Raw genomic sequence first — 27016 nt, 5'->3', positions numbered from 1 at the left:
GGGAAAACTTAAAAGAGTGAGCAGATTTAAACTGGTATTTGAAAGATGATGAGCTTTGGTTTCAGAGGGCAAAAGGAAGTCATTCTGCTTATACAGTGCATCCTGGGTGGACTCACTGGTTCTCAATATCCATTCACTCTTTCTTCCTTTTACTAATGTACCTCATCCTACATTCCCCTCCCTCAATTTAGCTCAGATGTGGCTACCTGCTACTTCTTGACCCTTTTTTTTTTTTTTTTTTTTTTTTTTTGCCTCTAGGAACCACCACATGAATAAGTTCTGAACAACAGGATGTGACAAGAAGCACTGTTGTGGATCACTTCTTAAAATGAATTTACTTGTTCTGTGTGTCTTCTTCCCCTCTCTTGAGGATTGGCATGGGAGTATATTGGGGAAGAGTCATCTTTGTTCATAAAGACAATGGGGGATGATGAAGCAATAGAAAGAAGAAACTGAGTTCCTGGTGACTTTGTTGAGCACAGCCACCCTTCCCATCCAGACAGCCCAACAGCTGCTGCACTCCTCCTTCCAGTTAAGCCACCACTCTTTGATCTCTATTATTACAACCAAACCAGTATATTCACTAACCACATCCTGAGGATTCAGGTGCAGGAGAAAATGAGCCTAACACATGTGGGGACAGAAAAGAAATGGGTCTGAGTGGAAAAGAGGGAGGGTATTTGAGAGTAATAGGTAAAGGCAAACAGAGGACAAACTTCTAAATTCTTGATGGGAGGAAGGCTAGGGATTCTGAGAAGAGAGCAAAGCAAAATAAAGCCTTCCTACCCACATGCCACCAAAAAAGAATGGAATAAAATGAAAGATATTCCACGGAAAAAAGCCAAGAAGACACATTCCTCTCATTCCAATTCAACTCAGCATCAGCTCAACTCATAGGAGGAAGGCTCTAAGAGCAGGGTTCAATACCATCCACACTAAGGGGTGATTTCGTTTCTGTTAATTGATCAGCTGCATAGATGGGAAGCGAGGATGAACGGAGGCCCAGTCCATTCTGAATATACTTTTGCAAGCTCTGACTTGCACTGACCATAATCACCTTTCCCTATTGTTCTATTTCCACTTTCTAAGGACACAAAGAGCAAGTAGAATCATTGTGTAACTCTTGCTTCAAATGATAGTCACTCCCATGTGTGATGGTGGCTCCCATGGAGTCTCATCTTATGGAGGCAAACAACTCTTTCATTAAGCCCTCATATTTATACATTTCTATTTTTGTCTGTGCAGACAGAATTCCCACCAAGGCTGTGCAGCCATGGGCAAACAAGTTTCCTTGCCATTCCAGTTTCTTTATCTGAAAAATGAAGAAGCTTGACTTTTCTTTTTACAGGTGCTCATGTCAATTACTTTTGGGAGGCAAGAATATATACAGGGGCTTTACAAAATAGGGAATGATGATAATTCTGGTGAACTGGAAAGTACATACCTGACCTAAGGATATTAATGTTAAATTTGGAGTTTTGTTTATTGCCTGCTTGTGTTTGGTTTTTGGTATTAAAGCTACATCAGCCATGTAAGCCATACCTGAATGCTAGATATAGGCAAGTTTATAAACTCTGGTCTGAATGATCTTAAGGACCCCTCTAGCCCTCAAATTCCATTATTCTTTTAAGATGTCCCATTTTACAGAGTGGACTCCAAGTAGGCCTATCTTTTGTGTCAAAGGGAGCAGATGCACCCTGGTGCAGGACATCCTCCATTTGCCCTTCAGATTGCTTTTCCATTCTTCTCCACCTTGCTCTGTGCCCTGGAATCTAACTGTTAAGGACTCCATCGAGCTGAGCTCATTGAATTCTGAGTTCTAGTTGGAACTGGCCAATGAGAATGCCAGCATGAAATAGGCAGGTGAGAGGAGAGAAAGGTTAGCCCCTCCCTATTCATCTGCTGATTGGCAGTGGCTGGGTTCCTGTACTACGGCCACATCCCCTGTCTGCTGGCCTTACCCTATGGCTACATGTCTCAATGTTTCAGATAACCATACCTCCCTTTCCCTTTCAGGCCAAGAGACATAACTGGCTGCCCACTGGTAAGAACATTGGATATTTCACCACCAACTCCCTTTTTGGTTTTTCTTAACCCTTCCCATATCTTCAAAAATAGTACTTTCTCTAAAGCCTCCTTAGACCCCCCTTCTGAGTGTACCATCTGTTCCTTGCCAGGACCCTGACTAATTCACTATCAATCCTCTTCTCTATGTGCTTCCAGTGGGTATGAGGTTCGGATGTTTTGGCCATAAAAACAGGTTACAGGATATAGTGTTTATTATATCCCTGTAGTGGCAATCTATTTTTTGGTCTTTTCAGCACTTTCCCTTCCAGGAATAATTAAGGAACACTCCCTTCCATGATCCAAAGCATACAGAAGTACCAATCATAGGTGCCATGCTCTGGCATAGAATAGGCATGTGACCCAAGCCAGGTCATTGAATGAGCATGCAATCCAAGCCAGGACAAGCTCACTCAGGAACTTTTAAAATGGAACTAAGAGAAGACGGGTCACTCCTTTTGGGTGATGTTGCTAGGAAGTGGCAGGTCCAGGAGTTACAATGACCATGCTTCAGCCTCAAGAAGAAAGCGGGGCTATGATGGTAACCCAGTGAAACAGAATCATAGGAAAAAGGAGGGACTACACATGGAGCCAGGTTGATTTGTGTCTGAAGACCCAGTGACTTGTCATCCTGCAAGCCCAGCCATCCAGCAACTTTCCTGCAGTATGCCTTTGGTTGACTTTTTTGCTTAAATTCCTTTGAATATAGTTTTTCATTGACTAATGCATCCCTAGTGGAGATGGAGTTCAGGATTAGTCTGACTCCAACTGACCAGGTATGCAGTCTCTTAGAGAAGAGTTGAGCTCTGTGTGATAAAAGAGCTGCTGAATCCTCACTTTTGTGTAGTGTTATGTGGTTTATAGAGTGCCTTCACACCCGTTACTTCATTTTGTCCTTATAACAGTTCTAGGTGACAAATAGGGCAAGGTGTGTTATCCCCTATTAGCTGCCATGAGTCCTAGGGCTCAGAGAGGCAAAGGACCTAAAGATAAAGCCACTTTCAGCTTTGGTCTTTAACTTGGTGTGACCACGCCAAGCCTTCCCCTAAAGAGGCACAGTGGCCCTGTTTGTCCAATGTGTTCCTGAATGGATCTTGGCTTATATCCACACCTTATTTTGCCACTGTCTTTTCTGTGTCTGAAAATATTCTTCGTGCTCTCTACTTTGAGATATACAGTCTGTTGTATTTCTACCTCCAGCTTGAACTCTGGCGCTCAATGTTTCCGCTTTTAGCCTCTCTGATGTGCCATGAACCTTGAGGCTCATGGCAGGTCTCCTCCCTCCTGATTAAACCTCTCTTTCTTCACCTCAACCATCCCATAAACTTCCTGTGAGGAGCCTTAGTGGCACTGCTCAATATGACCTTGACTCCAGCCCCAGAAGGACAGGTAGCTGAGGGAAATCTAGGATCCCAGTTAATCTGACTTAGTCCCTTGTCCTTTCCACACGCAAGAGCAGAGAAAGACCCCTATATTCAGAAAACAGTACACTTAGATTTTCCCTAATAGTAGTGTCTTGAGTGTCTTGTCAACGACTCTGAGGATGGAATATCATTTTCTAAGGTTTCACTTTCAGTCACGATGTACAAGCTTACAAAGAAAAGTGTAGAAGTTGGAATAATACGATATGCTTTTTACAAATAAGACAAAAGACTGAAATAGAGGATACAGCCCAAATTAGCACAAGAGCAGCTCCCACTGATGAGAAAATTATCTGACTGCAAATTACACACTGCTACTCCATGAGCTCCATTGAGATTTAAGGTACTGGATTAACCAAAATGAAGCAGAAGAAAAAAAAAATGAGCTAGAAAAACAAATGCACCAAGGTGAAGAGGAAAAACATAAATTAATATTTGCTAATGATATAGTATATACTGATCTATATCAGTCATATTGTTCCCATTTTAAAATGCACAAGATTTGGTGAGTAGTAAAATGCCAAGAAGTTAAGGCAGTTGGTCATTGTCTAATCTAGGATTACAGGATGGGTCAGTCTGGCTTCAGAAACTCGCCTTCCTAGTGAGAGATAGACTTTCTCTTGTTCAGTTGAGCAGTATTGATCAGGAAAAGAATCTGTTGTGTCAGAGGAAAGCAATATGTCAGATCTGATTACCACAGATAAAGTATACTAAGTCAGGGGAACGTTTACAGATTATCAGATATATCTGTCAGGGTCCCAGCAAGAAACTGACAGCACACTCAAGTGAGAAGAGCTCAAGGAGAGACTAATTATAAAGGTGTAAGCAAGGGAAGGGAATCCTAGGGGATGGAGCAGTAACCCAGAGCTGATAATAGTGGAGGTTACCACCCCAGGCTAGAGGGGAAGAGGTGGGAGAGAACTCTGAATGAGAGGGAGTCCTGTAGAGCAGCCCCCTTGAAGGGATTAGTGACATCTGAGACAGCCAAACCAAGGTGACTCCACTGGGAGGAATTGAGGGAAAAAAATATCCTGATCTCACTCTTCTGCTTTACTTTATCCAGAGGCCTTAAAGGTATAGAAGGCCATTTATGTATTTCATGCAGGTCAGCCTCCTGGGGCAGGCAGAGATGGGTGGAGGGAAAACTTCGTTAAATAAAGACATCCAGCACACCAAAACAGGCAGAAAGCAGACATGATAACAAGATTGCCACCTTTTTACCTTCTTGTAACCATAAGAACGAGGGAAGCTTCATTCCGATGAAATTTGACCAAAATAGAGAAGTTGTAATGGTACGTGTAACCACTCTAGATTGGATACTCCTACAGCTAATGATATAATGAGAAAAATCATATGCAACTGAAGTGGATATTTCAGTAAGGAGTTGAGCAACATGTGGTCTAGTTAGGACCATCTTGGAAAGAGTTTGGGAGGTATTGGTGGAGGAGATGTGGAGAAGAGTTAGCTTATTCAAAGAATTATACTGAAATTACTCCCTCAGAAAAACCTTGGATCTACCAGAGCTTGTTTCTTTGCAAACTTGGTCGTAGGCCATGTAAATAAAACTGAATGTCATCCGGTGAATGAGGAAATGAAGGAAATAGAATCAGAGAGGTGGTGAAATGCTAAATTACATAGGTCTGTTGGAAAATTTTGAACAGAGGAGCACGTGATTTGACTTACATTTTAATACACTTGTTCAGGAAAATGTGTGAAGAGATTGTACAGGGACGTGACTGGATATCGAAGACCAGGTAAGAAGCTAATGCAATAATTTAGGCAAAAGGGATGATGGCAACAGTGGAGGTAGTGAGAAGTGGCCACATCCTCAAGATTTTTTGTAAGTAATACTATGGAATCAGCTGAATAAGTGGATATTAGGTGTGAGAAAAGGAGTCAAAAGAAGCCCCAAGGTTTCAGCCTAAGCAATGGAAGGATAAAGCTGACATTTGTTAAGGTCGGGAAGTCTGTAAGTGAAGCTGTATGTTATTTGGGGTGAAAGGAGAAATCAGGAGTTTGGTTTTGAACATACTGACTTTGAGAGATATGTTAGACATTCATATGGAAATATTAAAAAGATTATTGAATATATACAGGTCTAGAGTTCAGTATAGAAGTGTAGGCAGGAGATACCAATCTGGATATTAGCACATAAATAGTATTTAAAACTATAAGACTGGATGGGGTTACCAAAAAAGTGAGAAAAGCAGAATCCTGGACCACACCACAGTTCAGAGTTTGGAAAAATGAGGAAGAGCCAGTAAAGGAAAACTGAGGGTTGGTCAATGAGGTAGAAAGAAAAAACTGATGGAATTGCAACATGGGCAGAAACCAGAGGTAGGAAGGCAGGTGAGTCACTGGTTTCCAAGTACAAATAAGAATTAGCACTTTGGAGCTTCACACCTGACAATCCATGAAACAAGACCTCAAAGGAATTTGTTTGAAAACTTGTTTATAATTATAAGTCTCTGATTGTGGGAAGAATTTGAATACAAAGTATGAAACTCTTTGTTCTGACAACGACTGTAAATTGTTGAAACTCTTGTTCCAGTATGATGTGCTTTTTTTTTTCTTTTCTTTTCTCTTTTTTTTTTTTTTTTTTTTTTTTTGAGATGGAGTCTCACTTTGTTGCCCAGGCTGGAGTGCAGTGGCATGATCTCAGCTCACTTCAACCTCCGCCTACCAGGCTCAAGTGATTCTCCTGCCTCAGCCTCCCAAGTAGCTGGGATTACAGGTGTCCACCACCATCCCCTGCTAATTTTTTTTGTATTTTTAGTAGAGATGGGGTTTCACCATATTGGTCAGGCTGGTCTCGAACTCCTGACCTCAAGTGATCCACCTGCCTTGGCCTCCCAAAGTGCTGGGATTACAGGAGTGAGCCACCATACCCAGCCTGATATGCTTTTTAAAAGTCATTTTAATCTAGCTGTGATACACTGGGTAAGTTGGTAGAAAGATCATGCATTCATTCATCGATTCATTTATTCAACAAGTATCGGTTTATGATATGCCAGGCACTGATATAAACACCAGGCACTGCAGTGAATACAACCAAGAGAAATATCTGCCTCCAAGGAGCTTTCTTTTAGCAATCAATGTGCAGGAGTGGACAGAACATGGGGTGCAAATCTCAGCCATCTCACCTACCTCTTGAGTAAGTCACCTTAATCTCTTCCTCTTCTGGAGCCTTATCCAGAAAAGAAGATTCAGAATAGGCATTAGGTTGTGAAAGCTGCCATAAACAAAGTGCCACAAACTGGGTGGCTTAAACAACAGAAATGTATTGTTTCACAGTTCTGGGGGTAAAAGTACACAATCAAGGTTTCAGCAGGGTGGTTTATTCTAAGGGCTATAAGAAAAGGATGTGATCCAGGCCTTCCTCCTTGGCTTGTAGATTTTTGTCCTCTTTCTATGTCTCTTCACATCATCTTCCTTCTATACTTTCGTCTCTGTGTCCATATCCCTTTTTTATAAGGATGCCAGTCTTAGCAAATTAGAGACCATTCTAATGACTTCATTTTAATTTGCTTACCACTGTCAAACTCTGTCTCCAAATAAGATCACATTCTGAGGAAGCAGGGGTTAGGATTCTAATGTGTCTTCTTTTGGGAGGACACAAAGTCAGCCCTAACAGAATGCCTGTTCGTATGCTAACTCTTTGGATGGCTACAAGGCTCGTGGCAAGTAGCAGGCAGAAAACCACTGTAGCCAAGTGGTCAGCACTTGGAATCTAGACCAACTGCCCACTCCAGAGCAGTCTTTGTTGCTGATTCTGCTTATTACTGACGTTGGTTATATTCCTAAACCTTTCACTGAGCTTCCACTTCAACTGAAATATAGGAGAGGTGAGGTGGGGAAGGCACTTACCTCACAGGGTCAGTGCAAGGGTCAAAATATGGATATAGCAAAATATGGATCTTGCATACTCTAAGTACTCTAATAAATGGCAGCGGTGTATGTATTTTTAAATTATTGAAGAATGAATGTATGTGTAAAAAGAGATAAGGGAAGTAGAGGGCTTTACATAAAAAAGTATTCTACTGTTTTCAAAAAGTATTCAAAAAGCAATGGTCTCATTTATAAGTTGTTTTAAGGTTTACAGGGCATTTTCACATCCTCGCTATAACCCACTTTGATGGATACTATTATTCCCATTTTATAGATGAGAACATTGAGGCTTGGAGAGGGATGTAAAATGGTAGCCAAAATATTAGAGTGGTTGTGGTTCTCTTGGATATTCTAAGGATGGTGCTTTCTTTTTCTTTTACTTTTTTTTTATTAACTTGTAGCTCTTAAGCTCACATACTGAGCATGCTGCAATATAAACAATCCTGATGAGAAGCTGTCCAAAGGAATTCACAGCATCTTTGCACTCCTTGCTGAATACTTAAAATCTTCAGCACACTCAGGCTGGGATCAGTTTCCTAAATGCCTTCATGCTTTGGAAGCTGGGCATTTGGCTCCTTGGGGACCTTTCTGCTTCCATTTAAACCCAAAGCAATGGACTTGAAAATCGAAATCCAAAAAGCTAACAAAGACCTTATTAATTGTGGCTTCTTTATAAACAGTTTTTTTTTTGCTCTTCTTTCTCCTCTCTCTAGGCAACCCTTGCATAAAAATATCCACTTACCAACTGTTCACCAACTGTTCTTCCTCTTGCTGGCATACCTTATGCAGCATCCTAAGATGCCAGAGCACATTTCTGCTGCAGCCTCCACGATGCCTGGGCTTATAGCCATCAGGTCTTGCTATGGTGAGGCGTGTGGGAGAGGAGGGAGAGATGGTGTTGTCTGGCACAGGAAGCCCAGGCCATGTGGTAATTAGGGCTCACACTGGAAAGGCAGTGGCCACTTCATAGGCTTTGGAGTCAGAAAGACCTAGGTTTGAGTCCCAGCTCAGCCATGTCCTTACTGTGTGTTATCATTCAAATTACTGTGTTTCACTGTCTGAGCCCAAAATTTCTCTCCTGCAAAAGACGGATAATAACTGTTTCTAAGGACTGTCATGAAGATTTTTTAAAAACTCCTGTATGTGATGGCCATGATATGGTGCTTGGTAGATTACACAAACTCAATACAGGAAAATTTCCTTTATCTCTTTTTAACTCCCAAGAAGCTCATAGTCCAGTAAGAGGACCAAATTTAAAAAAAAAAAAAAAGAAAGAAAAGAAAGAAAGAAAGAAAGAAAGAAAGAAAGAAAGAAAAAGGAAATCTATGCAAGTGTTAAATATTTTTAAAATAGTTGAATAAGGTAGTATAAATATATGTTTTTATACTATTTTTATTCAGTAGTATAAAAGACGAAACAGGACAGTATCTGGTGACTTAGGAAATGGAAATGGCTGTAAGTGCTAGATTTCAGAGAACGAAGAGATCTTTGGAGGCTGAAGAAGTCCTTTCTGCTCTTTTTAGGGAGTCTAGTTCTAGCCAAGCTCTGCCTCTCAGCATGTGGAACAATTAATTCCTTCAATTCCTCCACAAATAATTGCAAGTGTTGTCTTTGGGCTAGGCCTAAGCCATGGAGGCATGAGGTGAACAGACCCCAGCCTCAACCTTTAGGAGCTTGCAGAGGAGCCAGAGAACCAGGCATGCAAACAGTTGTAACAGGTAAGAGGGACAGAATCATATGGCTGTTTATGGAGCAGGTCTGGAGGAGTTGGACAGATTAGGGACCAAACTCCACCTCGGCTACTTACTAGCACTATGGCTAGTAGCTTAACTTCTCTGAGCCTTCTTTTTTCATTTGAAAAATTGAGATAATAATAATGAGTTCTTCACCTTGTTGCAAAGATGAAATGACACAACGCTTGTTAATGCACAGCAGAGTCCTGGTATTAAGAGTTCAATAATTGTTAACTGGTATAATTCAGGGTGAAAAACGTGTATACATTTATTTAGAGATTTTGAATTATAATAATATGCATGTGTATACATTTGCATATATGTAATATGTGCGTGTCTACATATAATATGTGTACATTTATAATATAGATTATATATGTATGTGTGTATATAGTACTATAGAAAGCTCTTAACCTCTAAAGTTTTCACTTTCCTTCTTCTCAAAATAATCAGTTGGCTCAGAACTCTCCCTGTGACCTTGGACACATCAGACTTTCCACAGTCTCACTTACCCACCCTCAGCATTATCTCTGACCAAATGAGTCCCCCACCTTCCTGTCATGCTCAACCATAGGAGTCCTGAGTATTCTCAAGAGTCACTTCCTAAAACCTTGCAAATCTCTGAATTCATGAGGGTTGATATGACAGCAAGCACATCAGAAGTCCATAAAGAATTACAATGGGACCCAAATTCTTTTTTCTAAAAAGTTAGTAAATGAGCAAGACATACTCTTCACTTAAAGCTGAGTTCGGCCGGGTGTGGTGGCTCACGCCTGTAATCCCAGCACTTTGGGAGGCCGAGGTGAGTGGATCACCTGAGGTCGGGAGTTCAAGACCAGCCTGACCAACATGGAGAAACCCCGTCTCTACTAAAAAATACCAAAAAAAAAAAAAAAAAAGAAAAAAAAAAAAAATTAGCCAGGCATGGTGATGTCCTGTAATCCCAGTTACTCAGGAGGCTGAGGCAGGAGAATCATTTGAACCTGGGAGGAGGAGGTTGCAGTGAGCTGAGATTGCACCACTGCACTCTAGCCTGGGCAACAAGAGTGAGACTCTGTCTCCAAAAACAAAAACAAAAAAACGCTGAGTTCACAGAATGAGGGAGCCAACTGAACTTGGAGTTAAATTAAGAGAGTGGCGATCTAAAGTCTGGTTCAGCAACTTGATAGTTAAAAGAGTACTTTCAGAAGTCAAATTATCCCAATTCAAATCCTGGCTATGCTTCTGCTTGACTAGACTATCCTAGCAGGTTACTTAACCTCACTAGGTCTTGACTTGCTTATCTTTAAGTGGGATCTTTATAGTGCTTACCTTAAAGTTTTGCTGTGAATTCTGACTGTGATAGCGCATGGAAGTTAAATATCACTGTATCTGCCTGGTATATAACTTCTCAATAAACATTAGTCATCATTATTATTATTACTCTTATTTTTCCATGGGCATAGTGTATTTGTACAGATAAATTTTCACCCACATCAATTTTGTCTAGCCATTTTCTCCAATAAGCTTCATCAACTGGGAACTGACATCCTCCTTCCTATGATCATCTCACCACTTAGAAAAAATCTTCTTACCTTCTGACATGATTTGATTCAATAGCCACACTAGTGCCTAGCTCATCGCTGAAATGTTTGTTCAGGCTCCCATCTGCCTCCCCAATTATACTTCCATCAAGAGTCCTGTATTTTTCATGTGTATCCTTACAGACACCATCAGTGATGCTTGTCCTCTTATATGGATGTTTGTCTCACTAAAGAAAATGGAATAATACATTTAAGAACCCCAGGAAGAGGCCAGGTGTGATGGCTTGCACCTGTAATCCTGGCACTTTTGGGGGTTGAGGTGGGAGAATCACTTGAGGCAAGGAGTTCGAGACTGGCCTGGATAACACAATCTCTACAATTTTTTTTTTTTTTTTTTAATTTAGCCAGGCATGGTAGCATATGCCTGTACTTCCACCTACTTGGGGGGCTGAGGTGGGAGGATCACTTGAGCCTGAAAAGGTGAGGCTGCAGTGAGCCGCAATTAGGTACCACTGCATTCCAGCCTGGCAACAGAGTGAGACCCTGTCTCAAAACAAAACAAAACAAAGCAAAAGGAACCTCAAGAGCCACTTTTACTAATTTTTTTTACGTATTTTCCCTCAATTTCATGCTATATTTTCTTATATGCCTTTATAATATAACATGCCTCATTCCCCCTCCTTTTGCCCACCTTTCCTCTTGCCCATTTTACCTGGCTTATTTCTTCCATGTCCTTCAAAGTTAAGCTCGCATATGACAATATTCATTCATTCAACCACAAATTAAAACATCAGATACTGTGCTAGGTGTTGGATATATAATAGTAAGCAAAACAAATGAGGTCCCTATTTTCCTGGGCTTAGAGTCTAGAAACCAAACAGATATTGATGAAATTATCATACACATAACTCACTTTAGACCATGACTAATGCCATGAAGGAAAGGCTCAGGGTGCCATGCAAGCATATTGCAGAGTGACCTGGTCACATATGAAGAGTCAGGGAAGGCATCTTGGAAAAAGTGACATTAGGCTGCGTTAGGTATCTTATCTGTAGTTTCATATTAACCTCTGCTTATAACTCATTGCATTTACCAATCATGGTGCACCGTCATTCTCTCTCCATCTGTTTGTCTCTCTTGCTAATCTGCGAATGTCCTGAAAGCTGGTGAAGAATCTTATTCCCAGAACCTATTACAAGTCTGGCACTTAGTAGGAGCTCAAGAATTGGTCATTAAATTATTTCTTGTTTTTGAAATAAAGTTTAGAGACCCTTTGAGCTGAGCATTTCTCTCAATCTAGCCCAGAATCAGTCCTCAAAATTCTAGACACCCTGCTTCATGCCCATGCTGCTGCCTACTTCCTCTTTCCCCAGTAATCATCCCCTGGGAAGAGGTGTTGTAACTCCACATCTGCCCCAGGGCAGCTCTCATCGGCTCTGCCGCCTAACTCATATCGCATTACATTTAATACATGTGTATAATGAATGCCACACACATTTGGCAGTGCTTCTGTGCACCGTGTCATTATAAGCCATATTGACAGCAAACAAGTCACATATTCTCCCTGCGAACACTACAGGAAAAAAGAACATATAATTTTGTTGTTGTTTGTACATTTTTCTCCAAGTCACATTGGACACCATTTGCCTTTCATTAGAAACACCATGCTGACAGTAAAATCACATATCCCCAAAACACAAAGAGGAGAAAAACAAGCTGTCTGGGCCCCCTGTGAAGGGGAGGAGCAAGGATATGGGCTCCAGGAAGGGGCCGGGGTAACAGAAGAGGGTGATTTTCAGGGCTTTAGTGGCTCTGATTCCCCTAGAGAGAGTTGATGCACTCTTGCCCCACAGGGTCCATCTGTATCATCATGCCCTGGAGTTTTACTCCACTCAAGCCTTGCCTCATGCATTCACTTATTCATTTATTTATTCACTCACTAATTCATCCAACAATGTATTGCTATATATTCTTTCTGGAATTAAGTTAAGGGGGGAATGTAGAATACTGAAATACATTGAGCTCTTACTGTAGACATTTACTACATATTTAATTTTCACAGAATCTTATGAGGTCAGTAACTATTGATTGCTTCACAGCTTTGATAACTGAGCATCAGAAAGCTAAAGTGACTTGCTCAAAATTACCAAGTATGTAAGATCAAGATTTGAACCTAAGCCTATTTCATTATAGAGAGTAAATAAATGAATGAGTATTTACAGAGTGCCTATAATGTGAGGCACTACTCATGTTTCCAGCATATATTTGACATTACAATTGTTTATACCCCTGCCTTCCCCACTAGCAAGCTCATTCATTTATTCATTCAGTGCTTATTCAATGGCTTTCCTGTACTGAACACTGTAAGTTATCCGATGGCAGAGTTTATGCCTTAGTTATTTCTATAGTCCTAGGCTATAACATAGAGCCTGGGACACAGCAGAAGTATAAAATCTACTGAAAACAAGAGAAGAAGGAAGGAAAGATGGAGGCAGGAAGTTGTTTACTGTCTAGGGGAAGATACGTATGCAGATAGTGAACCGGATGGAACAAGGCAAATAAAGGTAGACATTATTTGCTAGGGGAATATCGAGAAATGGACGGCTCCTGGCAAGTGCAGGAATTAAAAAAATATTTTACCCAAGAAGACTCACTAAGGCTAGTTACAAAGACTGAGAACTCCAATGTGTGAAGAATGGATGGAACGTTCATGTGTGAAGAAAGGATGGCAAAGAGATATGGTAGGGTATTGAAGGCCACACAATAGAGAGAGTGAGTAGCATGGTAGGAATACAAAATCTATAGAAAGACAGAGTAGGAAGCAGGCTAGAAAGACAAAGTCAGATTGTAGAGAGTGTCAGCTTTCTTTCTATTTTATTTAGTAGGTGCTGGGGAGATTTATCTCATAGTTGTTTCCCTTCACATGAACTAATAAACTTTTCTTCAGAAAGGCAACAGGATTGGGTGAATTGAACAATCCAATTACCAAGAATATGGCCTCAGGAGTCAAACGGTCCTAAGTTCAAGTTGTGCTCTGCCACCTCATAGGGGTATCACCTTGGGTGATCTAATTCTATTCTCTAACCTCTGGGCTCTTCGTAACAAAATCAGATTGATAGGACTTGTCTCATAAGTGGTGATGATATATTAAATAAATATGCAAAAATTCTTAAGAGTTTTTGGTATGTAGTAAGCTTTTGATAAAAGTTATTGATTATGATTTCCAATTGATTGTTCTCAACCACATGAGCTCAGAATACAGAAATTAGAAATACTTGTAGAGGAAGGAATACAGCATCCACAGTGTGGAAGTCCCTTCATCTCTCCATCCAACAACATTTACTGAGAGCCTACAAACCATTTTCAGAAATTTTGTATTGACAGATAATACACAAAGGAGAAATGCAGCATCATGTCCTCAGGGAGCTCACAGTCTTTAGGGGAGGTAGACAGGTAAATGGAGAGCAGCAGTGCAGCCGACTAAATGCAAATAAGAAATAGACCATTAAAGTGGAAGACTTCCATGTACTTGTTATGTGCATTGTGGCAAATTTCTTTATCTTTCTGAGATTCAGTGTCGTCATCTTTAAATATGGGGGGGAGATGAAATCTGATAAATTCTTATACTAACTTGATGAGCTACTGTAAATTTTAAGAAAGAGTTGGCATCTTTCCTAGCTCACAAATGATCTTCAATAATTGCTTATTCAATGCACAAATGGATTAGTATTATAATAGCAGTGCATACAAAATGCAGCAGTGTTACATAAAGTAATGGATTAGGACAGAATTGTGTTGAAGAGCAAGGAAAGAACTGCACTACTTTTTATGTGGGCCTGTCTTGATCAGACAGGTTAAGGAGGTTGTGATAAATTAAATACAGTAAAAAATTCTTGGCAGCCTCTTTCAGGAAGAGCTGACCCCTGGAATCTGGGCTAGACTTGTTACTTGTTTTGGCCATTAGAATATCAAGCTGACTTTTTGTGAGCTCTGGAGACTAGGACCTAGAAGGAGGAATGTTGCCCTCTCACCATTATGTAAAGAAGCTGGCACAGCCTGCTGGAGGAGAAAATGCCACCTGGGGAAGAACTGAGGCACCCAGCCAAGATCCAGCACCCACCACTAGACATTGTGAGTGAAACTGTCATGGACTTTTCATCTCAGCTCAACTTCTAGCAGAGTGTGGCTGCCTGAGTGAGCCCAGGGGAAACCAGCAGAGGGACCTCCCAGCTAAGCCACAGAATCATGAGAAATAACACGTTATTGTTTTAAATTATGTTTTGGGGTAATTTGTTACCTAGCAATATTTAACTGAACAGAGGCCTTAACTCGAATGCCAAGGAGATTTTTTTGATAATCTAAAATTTAGTTTTTTGTGTGTATGTACACAATTCTAGTTTTGCTGGGCATCTTGTGTTTCACTTGCATTCACTGTTTAAAAGAGTATATATACCAAGAAGGTTAAGAACCACTGTTTTAAGTCTAGGGAAAAAATGTTAAGAGCTTATTCATCTTGTTGTGGTCATGGTTTGCATTTTCGTATTGATTAGTGATGTTAAGTATCTTAGCATAGACCTGTTGAACATGGTACCTCTAGTTTACACTACTGGTTTTTAGTTTACACTTAAAGTTTAAGAGGGTAGATCTCAGGTGTTCTTACTGCAATAAAATAAAATTTTTAAATGAATGAAGGTACACGTGTACATACATGTGCATACACATACACACAAGAATGTCAAGAGCTTTTAAAGTTTCAGCTTCAGGGCAAGGCCTATTGCACAGTACAGAGATGTATATTGTAGGTCAGCTTTGCCTGGGAGCCACAGCTACAGTAGGGCTGTCCAAGGTGCTGGCCACACTGTCTTGCCCATTTCTCATTAATTAGCACTGTCCCTAGATGGAGGGCACCTTAAGCCTTTCCTTATGGGTAGTTACTTGGTCACACTGTTATGCCATGTTAAAATATGTCTTGCTTTGTTAAACAACAAGAAAGCCAGATGACCCATAATGTTCACCTCTTTGATCCTGAACTGTACTTACTACCCACTATCAAGGCTGTGATGAACATCAACATAATACACAGGAGGACCTTAACCTAGGTATACCTGAATTGGATCCATACTCTGTGTCCTTATGCTGGCTCAAGAAGATGTGCTACCCTTGTACCTATGAAGCTCTTGAAAGGCTTACTAGCACCCAAAGCCCTAGAGGGACAAGGTGGAGAGCTGGAAGATACCTGGTTTTGACTCAGACAGAGCAGTGTGGTTAAGAGTGCAGCTCTAGAATCTAACTGGGTTACCAGCTGCAGCACCTTTGGATATTTTGGAGACACTAATTGTACCTACTTTACAGGGGGGTTGTAAGGATGAAACTAGTTAAAAACATAAATTGTACTTAAATAAATTAACATATTCAAAGCAGTTTGAAGAGGACTCAACTCACAGTAAGTGTTCAATAAATGACAGGCATTTTGATGAAGATGGTGGATGATTATTATAAGGACTGATGATAAAGATGTAATTTTTGGATTTCAGCTCTGACACTTAGCTGTGGGATCTTAACTTCTCAAAATTTTGGTATTTTCATATATAAAACAGGAACACATCCTTCTTATGATTATTAACTGAGGGAATGAAGAGGAAAACATAGTGTCGGACATGTAATAAATACACGATATAAATGATATTTTATTCTTCTCTGGGGCTCCCTTCTTTCCTAGGACTTAGCAGATACTGAAATATTGTCTGAGAGAGTGTGTGGATGTGTGTGTGCATGAATCTTTAACAACAGAAAGTATAAAACTCACTTAATGAAATGATAGTGGGTTCATGGAAATGACTCTAGGGTCTCCTGTGTCCTGTTTGTCGCAGAGAACTCCCTCTCATCCACTGCTTTTTGCTTTGCTGTTAAGAAGCTTTTGAGATAGATTAAAACAATAGCATCAACAGAGGTATAATTTTCTTCCATCCCTTTTTAATTAGCTGTGAACCGCAGGGCTTTCTAAGTGGCAACAGAATCAGAGAAGCCAGGAGGAGTGGAAAGCCACCATTTGAGTTCTTAGGATAAGAAGCATTTACTAAAAAACATTCTGAGAATCTGGATAAAAGATTCTGCAAGTTGTTCTCTCATCTTTTTAAAAAACAAACCTCTGTCTGTCAGCTCATTGCCAATTCCAGCCTGGAAAATTGGCATGAATGTTTCGAGGAAAGGAAGCAGAAAGTATAAATTTAAGAACTGTGGTAGAACACAGATGCATGAGTCAGTAGATCTTCGAAATGCCACAAACCATTTTGTGTGTGTGTTCTTTAAGTCTCAATCTTTCTGACCCTTAAGTTTCTCATCTAAAAAAATGGGAGATGTGTTCAAATATAGCTACTATTTTCCAAATACCTATCATATGTAGAGCCTCACAACGATACCATGAGGTATGTGTTTTTTTTTGTTTTGTTTTGTTTTTTTTTTTTTTTGATACGGAGTCTCGCTCTGCCGCCCAGGCTGGAGTGCAGTGGCCGGATCTCAGCTCACTGCAAGCTCCGTCTCCCGGGTTTACGCCATTCTCCTGCCTCAGCCTCCCGAGTAGCTGGGACTACAGGTGCCCGCTACCTCGCCCGGCTAGTTTTTTGTATTCTTTTAGTAGAGACGAGGTTTCACGGTGTTAGCCAGGATGGTCTTGATCTCCTGACCTCGTGATCCGCCCGTCTCGGCCTCCCAAAGTGCTGGGATTACAGACTTAAGCCACCGCGCCCGGCCGAGGTAGGTGTTTTATGTCCAAGTTTCAAATCAGAAAACTGAGGCTTACAAACCTGAATTTATTCAATGGCTCACAGCTTGAAAACTGTAGAACCTACCCAGCTATGAATCTGGTTCTTTCTGAATTGTTCCACTGCATCATAAGACTTCTCATCTTTAAAATCCCTTTCAACTCCATAAAATTGCATCATTTGTATACTGTTCAATTGTTAGTTAATCAGAAGTAATGCAATAATATGTATAAGTTCTTAAACTTTTCAGTATCATTCTTGTTTATCTGGAATAATTTAAGAGAAAATTAAATAGTCTGGCTACATGATCACCATAAGCATTATATGTATATAGATATTTTCAAGTAATTAGCAAAACTAATTTAAGAATTTATTCTGAATTTCTCATCCAGTGGGTAACAAAGCCTGTAAGAACCATGAATTTTTTACAAAGAGTTCAAGAATATGAATATCATCAAGTATTGTCTGTAAACTAAAAAAAGTCTTACCAATATATGACTTTATGTTTTTCAAATGTACTTTTAGAGCTTCACAAATGTTAATATATGTATGTTTTTTCAATTTACTTTTATTTATATATATATTTTGAGATAGGATCTCGCTCTGTCACCCAGGCTGGAGTGCAGTGGAACCATCTTGGCTCACTGCAACCTCTACCTCCTGGGTTTAAGCAATTCTCGTGCCTCAGCCTTCCAATTAGAATATATGTATATTTTAATGTAATGTTTGTATTTACATAACATCCAAGTTTATTTTATTTTATTTTATTTATTTATTTTTTGTATTTTTAGTAGAGACGGGGTTTCACCGTGTTAGCCAGGATGGTCTCGATCTCCTGACCTCATGATCCACCCGTCTCGGCCTCCCAAAGTGCTGGGATTACAGGCTTGAGCCACCGCGCCCGGCCATATTTTAAAATGACACTACACTATTCATTACAGGTTTTAGTTCTCATATCCAACAGGTATCAAAGTATAAGTATCCTCATGCATCACAAAACTTCTTGATGTTAACAAGGAGTCCTCAGTGTAAGGTAAGTTAAAAACTGCTTCTTTACAAAGAAGATTGTAAGGCACTTGAAACTCTGCTGTTTCATTTGATTCTTGCAATCAAATCAACAATCATCATATAGTACTTTTGAGACCAGGATTCTACTTACTTATTAACTTTCTGCTTTGTTAGGTTCTAGTTAAATGGGGATTTACTACTCTTCTATTTTAGATCAGTTTTGTGCTTTGGGTATTGCTATAGGCTGAACATTGGTGTCTCTCCAACATTCATTACTGAAATCCTAACCCACAATGTAATGGTAATAAGAGGTGGGGCCTTTGATAAGTGATTAGGTCTTGGAGGTGAAGCCTTTATAAATGGAATTCATGCCCTTAATGGGAATCCAATGGGATGAAAGAGACCCCAGAAAGCTCTCTCACCTCTTCTACCATGTGAGGACACAGAGAAGGCACCATCTATGAAATAGAAAGTGAGTTCTCACTGGACACCTAATCAGACGGTGCCTTGATCTTGGATTTCCCAGCCTCCATAACTATGAGAGGTAATAGCTTGTTGCCTATAAGCCACCCTGTGTATGGTAGTTTGTTACAGCAACCTGAACAGACCGAGACAAAAACTGCAGTCAATAAGTCCTAAAACAGCAAAGAAGAGTGGATCTCAACTAGAGGTGAGAGAGCTTGGCTTCAAGAGCAGCCAAAAAAAAAAAAAAAAAAAAAAAAAAAAAAAAAGCCATGGTAGAGAATACTACAGCCACTGACATTTTCTTCCTTCAAAGGGTCAGCTTTGCCAGTGGGGTCACCCTGAACCCCTGCAGTGGGAATAGCAACATGTAGAAAATGCCACCGTGTTCCTCGCTAATTTTCCCAGGGCTCCTTGCTGAGATATTCTAAAGCCACAATCAAATCTTTAATTTAAAGCATGAGAAAAGGATATCTATGGCACTTGAGGAAAACTGCCATTGATGGGGACCCATCGCTTTTGGAGATAATTTCAGCTGAAATCAGCAGATTACCCAGAAGATACTGTAGAAAGCTGATGCCTAATCAACATGAATAAGAAATACTTTCCCTTTGAATCCAAAGCTCACAGTCACTCCATTTCAAATTCAGCCTCTAAGATCGAAACTGGCTGTAGTAAACAAAGCTCTTAATCCATAGGAACCTTGATATCTTAGATTTCTGGTGCAATGACCTTTATGGAAACTCACCATGCAATTTTCAAATTATCTGTGTCCCTGAGGTCTGTCACAGATACCCAGAGCCTTCCAAGAAACCCACAATTTCCTATGAGAGACAAAAACAACTTCATTGACTATGTAGATTGAAAATTAATTCCCCATAGGAAAAACAAATGTTATCTGAAAGCCCCCTGGACTTTACTACAGACCATAGAACTACCATTTATTGTAGTGGTTCAGGACATTTTTGCCTCTTTGAATCAGCTGGATCCTCATGATAGTGAACCAGGGAGGTGGGTGTTACATCATCAGCCCCATTTACAAATGAGAAACAATACCAAGGAGGCATTCTGAGAAGTCAGTTTGTCTAGGCATAAACAAGGCAAGACTTGGATCTTTTGGTTCATGAGAAGTGTTTTTTTCCACTCTTTGCTGTCTGCCTTCAACAATTGCTGATTTTCCCTTGACTTGGACAAAATTTGTCTATTGTTCACAAACTCTCTTATTTGCTTTCCTGCACATTGCCTTTCTCCACTTACAAGTATCTTGAAATGAAATGGGCAGATTTCCTACCTTGCCTTTGCTGAAGGTTAGCTGCTTACTACTATTTCATCAGACCTGATTTTGATGACTATCCTTTGACAGTAACAACAAGCTAGGTCTAGAGTTCTGACAAATTACAAGGTAGATGGTGTAGTGTGAGGGAAAGGGCCAGAAGGCCTAGATTCCAGCCTCAGCAATTCCACTTGCCAGCTTGGCAACATCAGGCCAGTTGTTAAACTCTTGGAGTCTAAGTTAACTCATCTGTAAGACAGGAATGATATCCCATCTCTATCACAGGAGTTTTGGGGGAAATGAAATAAGGTCAGAGATATCCAAGTGTTTTACAAATTATACGTAGCTGAATTCTGTCAAAGGCATATAGTTATTTTGTATCCGTGATCACAAATCAAATGTCTTTGAGACATTTGTAAAGAACTGTAGCAATAAAGTTTAGTAAAATTGTGAATGGTGGGTCTGAAATCCACAGAAGAGGGCAGGTCCCACCAATGGCAATATCTTTAATTATGTACCAATAGTAATCAGCCAAACCGGATACACCTGCTAGTCAAATTTGGTATATGAGGCTCCAGTTTGTGAATCCCATTTCCAAGACAGTATCTCCCAAACTGTGGGCTACAGATGCCCCAAGGGGTTTTAGATTTATTTCAAATGGTCATAAATCTATATGCACACAAAACATTTCCTATCGCCTGAAAAAAACAATGCCATGTACATCCAGACAGTAGTATTTTTAAAGTATAAGTGGATAACATTGTGATTAATAAAGTACACATTTATTCAAAAACATAAGTTGATTCACATTAACTTTTTGTTAATTGATTCATTCTCAATCAATAGGCACTAACCACATAAAACTTATTCTTATGGTAGTTGGGAGAATAAACATCATTAAAATTTATTTTATTTTAATATTTTTACTTTTTAGGGACAGGGTTTCACTCTGACGTCCAGGCTGAAGTGTAATTGTACAATCACAGCTCACTGCAGTGCTGAATTCCTTGGCTCAAGGGATCCTCCTGCCTCAGGCTCCCCAGTAGCTAGGACTACAGGCATGAACCACCATACCTGGTTAATTTTTTAATTTTATTTTTTGTAGAGACAGAATCTTGCTATGTTGCCCAGGCTGGCCTTGAACTCTTAGCCTCAAGTGGTCCTCCCACCTCAGCCTCCCCAAGTGCTGGGATTATTCCTATAAGTCACCACACACCTGGCCAATTTTTTCACCTAAAAAGGGGGCTTCATCTGCTTAGATGTTGGGAAACAACTCTGAAATATTTTTAAAGGGTATAAGTAGTATAACTAGTTATATCAGACAACAGAAGGCCTTGTCTTGAGATGGCCTCAGGATCTGATGCCAACTGGATTTGGAGATAAAAACAAGAAAGATCTATGTTTATGAACACTTTCTGAGCAGCCAACAAGTCATTAGCAGCATCTCTTGATATAAGGACATAGGAAAGGTGTTCTTTGTGTGGGCCACACAGAGAGGCCCTCACATTCACCTGTAGACCTAGTCAGCCACATGTATACATGTTCCTGAGCATGTGCTCACACACAAACTAAGCTAGATTCTGCATATTTCCTTATGCACACACACAAACTAAGCTGTATTCTGCATATTTCTTTATGCACACACACAAACTAAGCCATATTCTGCATATTTCTTTATGCACACACATACAAACTAAGCTATATTCTGCACATTTATTTAAACAGTATACACTCCCATATGCACAGGTTCTGATCCCTGGAACCTATATATGTTGCCTTATTTAGGAAAAAACTGTCTTTGTAGATGTGATTAAGTAAAGGATTGTGAGATGAGGAGACTAGTATGAGTTAGCCATATAGACCCTAAACATAAAAACAGGTATCCTAATCAGAGAGAGTAATAGGGAATTTGACACATAGATATTTACACAAAGAGGAGGTGATATGAAGACAGGGCAGAAAGAGATTTTAAGATATTGGCCTTGAAGACCGAAGTGATGTGGCCACAAGCTAAGGAATGCCTGCAGCCACCAGAGGCTCAAAGAGGCAAGGACTACATTCTCCCCTAGAGCCTTCAGAGGCAATGCAGGCCTGCCAACACCCTGATTTAGGCCCAGTGAATTTGATTTCATACTTCTAGCCTCCAGAACAGTGAGATAATAAGTTTCTGTTGTTTTAAACCACCAGATTTGTGGCAATTTGTTACAGAAGCTACCAGAAGCTAATACAATAAATATACATCTTCTAAACACATACTTTACACATGTACATTACACAGACATGTCAAATGTACATCAACTTTAAGTACACAAAGCCCTTAAACACAACAGATACATCTACCTGAAAATGACACTTCTTATACATATCCTAAAACCTGGCATCACCATCTACCCTGTGACTCAAAAACCATAGTGTTACTCTTGTTTCCCCTCAAAACCTGAATAAAGAGTTCTTTAACAAGTTCTTCTGGGTCTACCTCCAAAATATCCCCAATCTATTCACTTCTTTCCACATCCCCTACTAGTGTTCTTCTCCAAGTCACCATCATTTATTTCCCAGATTTTATACTAGCCTCCCAGCAGTCTCTGTCACCATCAGCATTTTTGCCTCTCTACAGTAACTTCCCCAGACAATACCCAACATAGTCTTTTAAAATCCTCAATGGGATCATTTCACTCTCCTACTGTAAACCCTCCCAACATGGCTACTCAATTTTTCCAAATAAATTCAAACTCCTTACCATTTCATAAAACACCCAGTATGACCTGACATTCTTCTCCCTCTCCGACTTTATTTCATCCCACCCCTGCCTGCTTGTCCTTGATCCAGGCACACTAGCCTTCTTTCTGCTGATGAAACATGCCAAGCTCATTTCTGTCTCGGGACAATTGTGTTTGCTGTCCTCACGACCTCATCCCCTGACTGTCTCCTCATTTAGATTTCAGCTCAGATGTCATCTCCTCAGAGAGCTTCCCTGCCCATCCCCAACTTAACCCCAATCACTCTCCATTTCATGACCCCATTTTATTTTCTTTGTTTAACACTGAGTGCCATTTTTAAGTCTTTGGGCATTTGTTGAATTGTGTCTCATCTACCTCCCCTCACTCAAATAAAAGTGCTGTGAAAGCAGTGACTATGTCTTGTTCACTGGTGTATCTCTGGAGTCTACAACAGTGCCAGCATATGATGGACGCAAATACTTACCAATTTAATGAATGGCTCTCAACTTTGGTTTAGAATGTAAAATATATATAGAGAGAGAAAATACCAATTCCTAGGTGCCGTCTTAGACATCCTGAACTGGAAATTTTAGGCAGCAAGACTCCACAATTTATATATTGAAAAAGACCCCTAGGTGATTTGACAGGTAACCAGAATTGAGAGCCACTGACTTAAAAACCTAATCAATGTGCATATGCCTTATATACATACCCATGGCCCACATGCATATGGCTTGCACATATATCTTCCATACCAGATATCATCTACATATTTATGTGTCCACTCTTTTTATACATTTATTATGCATACCACATACAAAAATACTCCATACATGATTATTATCCATAATATATACATATATAGTAATCCATATATATATAGTAATTCCTATTATAGCAAAACTGCCATTTCCTGAGTATCTACTTTGTGCCAGGTACTGCAACTGGTGCATAGCTTGGAGATATAAAGGCCTAGTCCCCGCTTTAAAAGAACCCACAGCCTACAATCACTGCTATGGACTGAATGTTTGTATTTCCCTCAAATTCATGTGTCGAAATCTTAACCCCCAATATGATGGCATTAGGAGGTGGGACCTTTGGGAGATGAAGTTGTGAAGTTGGAGCCCTCATGAATAGGATTAGTGCCTTTACCCTTAAAAGACATGAAGACTTAATGAGAGAACAACCAACAGTAAAACCAGAAAGTGAGTCCTCACCAGACACTGGATGTGCCGGCATCTTGATCTGGACTTCTCAGCCTCCAGAACCATGAGAAACAAATGTCTATTTTTTAAACTCACCCACCTATGATAATATGTTACAGTAGCCTGAACTCACTAAGACAATCACTGAAGCAGACCACTGCAATCTAAGATGTTGAGTGTTTAAAGAGGGCAATACTGAACCCTGTGGGGATACAGATAGGAGAGCAAGAGACTGTCAGACTGACGAAGTCATATTCCAACTGAAACAGGCAAAGCATGACTTGCACCCTAAAGGACAGAAGTTATTTAGGCTAGGAGGGGGAATGAAAAGGGAAGGGGACTTGATGCAAGGGAAAAGAATGTGCAAGAGGTAGCACCTAGGGTGCATGGTTTGTATAAGGATATGCAAATTATTTAATTTACTTGTTTATTAAACAGAAGTTTGACTGCTTATCATGTCTCAGGTACTATGCTAAACACAGCTGAAAACAAAGGCCCAGGCTCATGACACTAGAATCTCTAAGGGTGGGGTCCGATGAAATGTATTATTATAAAACTCCCTAGATGATTATGATGCGCAGCAGGGTTGAGAACAACTGGTCTAGATAAATTCACTTTGCTGGCTTCCAGAGAAAAGAAGTAAAGGGACTGAGTGAACAAAAACCAAGCTGTCCAGTCCATAACAATATACATGTGCTTTTGACAAACTTAAGGACTTCAAAGACAATTGCCAATTCATCCTTGCCTTCTGAGGGCAGCCAGCAATACTTCCGAGAACTATAGTGCTGTAAACATTGGGGACTTCTTTGCTCCAGTTGGGTCACTGTTCACTGAATCCCTGACCTGGGCAAGTTGGTGCAAGGCACTTCTTGGCAAGGCCAAGTCTTAGAGCACCAAGCCCCCCAAAATGGAGGCCCATACAACCTTGAGACCAGGAGCTTCAGAGTTCATGGACTAGGTTGAAATTGTAAAGAACTGGGGGCTTCTCTGGTTTTTCATTTCCCTGGATTGCACTCTGAAAGTTGGGTCAGAATTAGCCCATCTCCCTTTGAGCTCTCAGGCTGCCTCACATGACAGAAAGCAGTGCACCACTCAGCAGCCACCACCAAACCATCTAATAATGAGTTCACCTCCTCTGTCTCCTTCATTTGAGGGAAAATATTGCCTGAGGCACAAGCAAAGCTTCAAATTGATTTAATTTAAAATTTCAAACTGCTGTATGCAGCTTTGCTCGACTGCCATCTGCTTTTCCAGTATGCAATGACACCAAGCCTGTTTTTATTGTGTTTGCTCAACCAAGTCCACCAGTAAAATATTAATAATTTCCCCAGCGCCTGGTTGGTTTGCGTGCTTGGGATGATATCCAAACATTCATCAGGCTCATCAAAGTTATGAGCAAAATAATTTTTCTCCTTAAGCGGGAAGGGGAGGAGGGATCTGGATTTTTATTAGTGGTGCATATCACTAAGTGACACTTTTAGCTTTCTCTGTACCGAAAAAGAAAGCAACTGCATTGCTTCTGGCCCCAACATTAGATATACTTTCTCTGTAGAGAGGCAGTTTTTCAGCCAAGCAAGGAAATAAGTAATCTGTGAAGATGGAAAGTGGGTGCCATCCCTAATGCCTCTCTTTGCCTCACTCATCACATGCAATTTGACATTAAGTCTTGTTGAGTCTGTCATTATTCTTGGGTTCATTTCCTTCTCTCCATTACCACTGCCACTGTTTTTAGTCCAGATCCTTGCCAAGTAATCTGGATTACCACACTAAGATGCCTCTGGTTTCCTAACACTCATGAAATCAGTTTCCCTTTCCTCTCCCAATCACCAGAAATGGAGCTTGTAACTTTCAACATGATTTCATCAGTCATTTGCTCCAAACTCTTCCATGGCTCCCCACTGTCCTATCCTAAGGTCCACATTCTTTTGTACAGGTTACAATGCTTGTCTCTCCCTCCATTTCCACTCCAGTATTCTATGCCTCAGCCAATCATTATTCTCCTGAGGCAACAAACCCACTCCTGCCCACTGGTGTTTGTTCAAGAGAGATCTATAGAGAATTCCACACAATGATTAGCTAATAGCATAGTTTCAGAAAGGATGGCTGTCATTATTGTCACCCTCATTTTTTAAAAAACAGGGATATCCAGATCACCCTGATTAATCCCTGTCCTCATCAAAGGCATTCCTCTCCTCTTCAGAGGAAGAAAAAAATAGACTGAATTCATTTGTTTCCTTCAATTTGGGGTCAGGAAAGAATGGGTCCTAGCTGCAACATTGCAGATAACAGGTCACATTGCAAAGTTGTTAAGAGCTCTGCAACAAGACATCCGGGTTAAAATGCTGACTCTGCTACTTACTAATCAATAGATTTGAACACTAAGAACAGAATTAGGCACATAGTGAACACTCAATTAGCAATAGAGTAATAAGTCTAACATGTACACATCTCTGAAAGCAGAACACAGATTTGTGCATTCTCAAAGGGAACACAGGTTCTCACCATACAATGCCTTTGCTGAGGACATTCCCCCCAACCTACCACAAGAATTGCCTTCATCCATAATTATCCATCTGGAGAAAGGCTGTGTCTTCTTTAAGAACCAGATGAGATAAGTGAACTCCCATTCACAATTGCTACAAAGAGAATAAAGTACCTAGGAAAACAACTTACAAGGGATATGAAGGACCTCTTCAAAGAGAATTACAAACCACTGCTCAACGAAATAAGAGAGGACACAAACAAATGGAAAAACCTTCCATACTCATGGATAGGAAGAATCAATACCATGAAAATGGCCATACTGCCCAAAGTAATTTATAGATTTAATGCCATACCCAACAAGCTACCATTGACTTTCTTCACAGAATTGCAAAAAACTACTTTAAACTTCATATGGAACCAAAAAAGAACCCACATAGCCAAGACAATCCTGGGCAGGAAGAACAAAGCTGGAGG

The 27016-nt window shown here is 40.2% G+C and overlaps 1 protein-coding gene across 2 annotated transcripts in view; it reads right to left on the bottom strand.

Annotated features, from left to right (window-relative positions):
* Positions 1 to 27016, bottom strand: part of DAB1 (DAB adaptor protein 1) — a 1267144-nt gene that overhangs the window by 967561 nt on the left and 272567 nt on the right. Inside the window, exon 2 of one of the 2 annotated variants that reach the window (XM_030913327.1) lies at positions 19609 to 19684. The exons of the other annotated variant lie outside the window; for it this stretch is intronic. The gene's annotated coding sequence lies outside the window, so the exon portion shown is untranslated. The remainder of the gene's footprint in view (positions 1 to 19608; positions 19685 to 27016) is intronic. 2 annotated transcript variants of the gene reach the window in all.

The sequence above is a fragment of the Rhinopithecus roxellana genome, chromosome 12 (genome assembly GCF_007565055.1).
Source record: "Rhinopithecus roxellana isolate Shanxi Qingling chromosome 12, ASM756505v1, whole genome shotgun sequence".
NCBI classification, from domain to species: Eukaryota; Metazoa; Chordata; class Mammalia; order Primates; family Cercopithecidae; genus Rhinopithecus; species Rhinopithecus roxellana.
The sequence above is the reverse complement of the archived record's forward strand: the minus strand, read 5'-3'. Positions and strand labels throughout refer to the sequence as shown.